We start from the raw sequence: 6,818 nt of genomic DNA, 5'->3' as shown, positions 1-6,818 counted from the left end.
ATCAGCAGAAATCTATTTGACATTTACAGCAAGAAGAGGAAGGGGGAGAGGTGTGAGACCACAGTGAGAGCTCGGTGAGAGTGCAAGGGAAGGAAACTAAAGGAGAAAGATTTGTTCTATAATGTTTTGGCAGCGCTAAATCAGCGTCCACATGTTTGCATTTTATGGACATGGGCCGCAGGATAATGCATAGAAATGGTGGGATGGTTCAACTGCTGGAGCCTGAGAACATTTGTTCTGGAAGCACATGCGCACACAGAAACCTCAATAAATGTGTCTGGGATCCTGCACAACATGAAAAGAGGTTATTGAGTGTGGTTCTGTACCAGTGCAAAGGTTCACAATGTGCCAAGATTCCACTTTAAAGGTCTGCAGTGAAAGAATAATTTTCTTTTCATTATGGGGGTTCTTAGTTTCCAGCATTGGCGATCAATCTCATCAAGGGAGTTTTCCAGACGGTCCTCACAATCAAATTGTCTTTGTGCAAATGCAAAACATGCAGCAAAAAAAAAAAACTGAATCCAAAGGTATTTCTTGGTTGACTTGAACACAGTTTTGGTACATGTATTAATGGCTATTTCTGTTTCTGAGCATGTGAAGTTTTACAAGGACAGTACAAAGTGGTTACTGTATGTTCATGGTGCCATGGCTAATGTATGATGAACTGCATCCAATGGAAACAATTAGAGCTATAAAAACAGCACGAATGCAGTCACACACAGGAAGGGAGCAGAAATTACAGTTGACAAGTGGCACAAAGTGCAACCAGACTGCAATGAAAATCAACACGGTGTCCCAGGAAATGGAGAGGAAGAGCGAGACAATCACAGAAAGATGGAGTCACTGATGAGGGTGAAGAAAAAGATTTCGGCAGCTCGTTGTCACCTGCCAGAAGAGAAGGATTTAAAGATGCGTACAAAGAGTGTCTGTCAGCACCCAGGAGGACCCACACATGTGGAGGGATGATGTGTCTCGTGAGTCGGAGCTCGTCCTCATCTGCTTACATGAGTGGGGGCACTTGTCATTAAAATAAAATAAAAAAAAGAATAGGAGAAAGGGCTAACAAGACACTGTGGATGAAAGTGAACCCATTCCCCATCTGGATAGATTTAATTACAGTGAGAACTAAGTTTAGGCTGCTAATCCAAAATGACATGGCACGCAAGGACGGAGAGAAAGAAAGAGAGAAAAATTCTAAAACTTTTGCCTGGGAAATGGCGGTAGCGCCACAAAATAAAAAACTCTTGTAACTCCATCCAAAAGCACCCTGTAAAGTATGTTTGTTGGCACATTATACAGTCGGCTCCACCTGGAGGAGGAACCGCAGCAGCTCGGGTCGTCCTCACACCTCGCTCAGACAGCACAACTCAGGAAATGTGCAACTCTACTTTTCTTTTTCTTTTTTTTTTACTACTGCACACGATGATAATGTTCAAAACCAACCCGTGGTGTCCATTCGAGTTAATTTGATCACAGTGTCCACACAGGAACATTTTCAGACCTGAGCTGAATTGCTTTGATGATTTGTTTTTGTGTTGACGTCTCACTCAGGTCACCCGTGATGTCCGGACCAAAATGAGTAAGGGTAAAGGAAAGTCTTAGTGTGACTTTCTGTGTGAGTGTACCATCAAAAAGGGGGATTGCCTGCCATCATAACAAGACGGAGGGCAAAATGAGTCATGAGACATGATGTTGTACAAAGTCACTGCTACCACCAGTGAAATGTCAGCGATCCCTGGAGCCAAAAACGACAGACTGAAAACAGACTGGCCACCTGGAGAGCATCAATACAAATAACATCATTATCTCAGAGCAATTAAAAATACGAAACTTAATATGAAATGCAGATTGTTGTTCCTTCTGAAGACAGATGATTTGCAGATTAGGTTCATCCAACATAAACAGAATTATATTACTGCAGTTTGTTTATCATAAAAACGGTTGACGTAATGTTTGGATTTGTTAGAAAAACTTTTAATTTGTGTTAGGTTTAGGTAATTTGAATGTTGACAACCCTTTAGAAAAAAGGTTCTGTATTTAGTGTCCTGAAGGTATAAGACATATAATGTTTGATGCATTTATCAATTCCATTGTATTTATATAGTGCCACCGAGAGCTTAACTATCTCAAGGCAACCATAGGCAACGATGGAAAGGAAAAAGTGCCTTTTAACAGGACGAAACCTGCAGAACCAGGCCCAGAGGTGGAGATTTCCTGCTGTTCTTGTTGATGTTAGAGGACAGAAAGAGGGAAAAGAATAGGACAGAGACAGTGCAGAGCTGATCGAGGCTCAGATCAGCTATCCTGCACCAAGGTACAAAGAGAGAACAGAGACTGCACAGACTACATGAGAGAAACAGAATATTAATGACATGTAATGAACTGTGTGGACCGTGAGAGAGAGAACACTATCGCATTGCTGTGGTGAACCCATTTTGCACCATTTGTTTAAACAAGCAGCACTTGTAGATTAGCAAAAAGAGTCACTTGGAATATTATGTTTCCTGGTCATGTAAGGACGTTTGCTTTTGTTTTAGCTGGTTTCTGTCGGTTCCCACTGCCACCAGGCTTCAGCAGAGGACAATAATAATGAGTCATTCTTTTGAATCAAGTGTGTTGGAAGAGGAAGACTCTAAAAACAACAAGGCAGTGAGTCCCCCAGAACCAAGGTTGCACATTGTAGTTTTCCTCCTATTCTTCATGACAAGTTAATGACCTTGATGGCCAGAATGCCTTGTGATTATTTGCAATCACCAGTTATATATTTAACAAGTAATCCTTGCATCCGGAAGCTGGATATTGGGCAACAGGCAGTATTTTGGATTTGTCACCAGTCGATCACGGAGCAAACAGGGTGAAGCAGGCAATCACCCACAAACACATCTACTGACACAACAGGCACCAACTAAGGCCTGGAGCAAAAATCACAAAGGCGCATGGAGAACTTGTAAACTCCAGACAGTAAGATTGCGCCTCTATTCACCAATTGTTACACATGGCCGAAATTACACCCACGAAAAGGGACAATACAGTCTTTGTCTCTGACCAAAGACAAAACACAGATATCTGCCTCATTCAGCTGATTTAGTCATCTTAATTTGCACCAACTGCTCAGAAAAAAAGTCGATTTTACAAGCTGTGGGGAGAGGCAAGCCTCAGTCCAGACCCCCTGAGTGTTCTGTTATTGTTGACTTTGGGCGGTGAGACGCCATCTTTAGGTTGACAGTCTGATACACTCTCGGGGGCTAAACCTGAGTTGCATGGTGATTTTTGATGATATTTACTTTAAGCACCGTTCCAGGTGGCTAATGTCTCTGTTTACCTTGAGACTTTAAAGCAGTGTTCACACTTGCAGTGGGATTTCCTGGTCAGGCCAAAGTTGTAAAAAAGAAGAAGAAAAAAAACCCCTGCATACTTTGGTCCAGTTCATTTTGTGCTCACTCTGGCATTTTCAGCATCAGTTTGGAAAATATAAACAAAAGACATGCTGACAGGGAACTTCAATACTCTACTTTCCTTCTTTTTCTCATTTTCCATACTTTCATATCACCACTGCATGTAACGACGTTATGTGGCTCCAGCCTCTCTTTCTACCACTCCTACCAAAGTTTGCTCATGTGGGTATATACAGATATACAGATGTATTATTATTTAGACATAAAATTGTCATAAATTGGCCATATTGTAATTGCTGAAAACGTCACTAAAATAAATGAACAGAATACTGTCTGCCAGTATACACATAAACAAATGGCATATTGGATTGTTGTGGTGGGATTTTCATCAGCTGACAGTTTAAACAGTGGAAGTTCTCCATTATGTTAATAAATTACAATGAACTGTGATGAAACAGCATTTCAAAATCCATCACATCCAGTGACGCACTATAAATAGAGCAAATACAAATCCTATATCTGGTCTTCTTAAAGATTTTTGATCTATTCTATGTTTACCGTCCATGTGAAACCTTCTCAGTTCATTGGCCAGTGGATGAAGATCTGTTTTATCAAATGGACTCGGCCCACTTGTTTGGCAAGGAAAATGGTGTGGATGGCAGTGTTCATACTCCCATAGACCATAGCCCACCAACACAGGAGTCATACCAAGGTTTATTTTAAACTGAACCAATCTTGATGCGTGTGAACACACCCCAGATTCAAAAACACGAACTGCAAGGCAGTTCTCCAAATCTGTAGAGAGAAGAAAAACCTATAGTCAGCATATTTTCATTGTTATAATATACACATAAAAGGGGATGAAATAGAGTAATAGAGTCTCACGAATGACGGACAGAAGTGGAGGCTTTTCTTGAGGCACAGAAGAGGAAAGGCCTTATCTATTCTTTCATTTCTGACACAACAGCTTCTTGGCTTGTGGAACGAACCATTCTGCACTGTGGACTTTGACCAAGGATCATCTGAAGAGTGCAATAAGTCTCAATTTCTCCTTGTTACACATTTTTGCACCTGCGAAATTGGTTGGGGTGGTGTAGATTACCTTGAATGGGACTTCAGTGCGTGGAGCGGCAAGCTCTGCCCTGGAAGCAGCCCAGCACATGCCTGTCTAATGGCTATGATATGTGAGTGGGACAGAGCACGCTCTGCACACTGCACCTCATTGATGAAGATGGGAAGATTTTCCTCTGACCAGGCATGAAATAGCCAGGTGGTCTGCCCTTGACATTTTTCATCTGTGCAAATTGGTATGTGTGGGGTAGTGCACGAGGAGAGAGCGAGAGAGAGAGAGAAAGAGAGAGAGAGAGAGAGAGAGAGAGCGACATAGAGACACAGTGAGGGGAAAGTGAGGGAGGGAGGAGAGAATTATGCTTTTCTTATTCCAAAACCTGTGTTGTCCAACACTAGCATAGGTGTATGGTAACCAGACTGGAAGAGGACAGATGAAGTGGTTTGGAACAGCCACCTCGCTGCCAATGTGAGGCTGCTGTTCTTCCATTAACACGGTTAAGTAGCACGTCTGTCTGCTTCATTGGTGAAAAGCACCATTGTATTAAACAATTAACTAGTTTGTTCTTATTTTCATTTATCTGGGCAGAGTTTGTTCTGGACTCACTGCCTTATGTAATATGTCACATTGCTTCAGTTATGCATAGTTTGCTTGTACTTCCTCAGTGGTCTATGGCTCTTGTGACAGCTCCAATTATGTGCTTCGCCCCAAGACAGCTAAAATATACAGTAGTTGCAATGGAAGAACACTAGTAATGGATTCATCTTTGTCGATATTACCCACTGTGGTGAATACTGCTGTTTTTATTTTATTTTTAACCTGTAACAGGTTTGATTTATGTGATACTTTATAAAATGTGAAACGTTAAATTACACATATGCCCACAGTTTAAACATAATTATGCTATGGTATTGAAATGTAATAGACAGAATTTAGAATTATATCATGCTAAGAAATATTGTGGTTTTTTTTAAAAAACCCAATGCCTGGAGATGGCAAAAGTGTTGTGTAGAAGTACAAGTACTTCAACTCTTTTACTCAAGTTCCTAACCTTAATCAAGATATGAAGTAAAAAGGCATCGCAAACCCTTCTGAGGACAAATTCCTGCACTGCTGTTTTCTTTAGTGAGATGATACGTCAGCTGAGTGGAGCTCAATATTAACAACAAAAAAAACCTCTTGCCAAAATAATCAACAGATGAGGAAGAAACAAAATAATGTTACCTCAAGAAGAAGGGAAGTGTTAAGATAATGTTTATTTCTGGTGAGTATTGGATCAGGTTTGAGGTCCAACATAATGGAAGAGGTTTGATGGGATGAATTATATAAGATATATGCAGCAAATACAGAATAACTAATTCCTACAAAGTGAAAGCCTTCGATGGCCAGCTGACGTAAAAACGCCACTGAAGATTCTCAAACACAGTTTAAATCAACGTCTTTTGGGAAGTTTGACCATGTTGCTGCTTGTGTTTATATCTAAAACACACACTTGATGCCTTTTCTCCAGTTAACATTGTCAAGAAGAAGAAATACCCAAGCAAAGTAGATACAGATGCTTCTAAGATCAACTACAGTGACCAAGTATTTCTACTTTGTTCCTTTCCACCTCTGCGAATGCCAAACCCTTGATCACACTAAATAAAAGGAAAATAGTTTAAACATATTGAAGAACCTGAGAACTGGAGAACAACATGAGTTTTACTGTGATGGCAAGAGTCGTACATTTTTTGTTTTTGTGCCAGAAATGTTCCCGTTGATGAAAGTGGAAGGTGGAAACATTAACCTAAAATGTCATTAATTATCATGCAGTAGGTTAATATCATATCACACTATTTCCAAGATTTAGCTCCCATCACAATGAGCTGTTTAAGTAATGCTGCTGATGACGCGTTCGAACCATTCAACCGCTTAAAAAACATTTCAATAAGCAGCTTTAAAAAAACAGATGTGTCTCTCAGCTGTTCCAGATCAATAAGGAGAGAAACTCATGAACTTTGTTTCTGAGGTGCAGCAGGCCCAAGCTGCAAAGGAGACACTATATATCTGAGGATAACCAGCAAATCTTTTGTTTGGCTTCCAACAGGACTGTGAGTGGGAGATGTTTCCAGAAGTTATAAAGCGAAATGGCTGCTGACGGCAGACATTAATACCGGGATCTCTTTTCCCATCAGACAAAAATGTTATCATGCGATCTTCCACTGAGATATGGGAAAAATCCTTCCCTGTTTGCTGAAACTCCTATCTCTACAATTCCCAACAGAGGTGAGGCCTGATCCTTAACTGATGACCCCGGACATTGCAGAGATGAGCAGAGGGAGCCAGACAACACACATACACACAAACAAGGAGAT

This window comes from Lipophrys pholis (genome assembly GCF_963383615.2).
Source record: "Lipophrys pholis genome assembly, chromosome: 15".
Classification (NCBI taxonomy): domain Eukaryota; kingdom Metazoa; phylum Chordata; class Actinopteri; order Blenniiformes; family Blenniidae; genus Lipophrys; species Lipophrys pholis.
The sequence above is the reverse complement of the archived record's forward strand: the minus strand, read 5'-3'. Positions refer to the sequence as shown.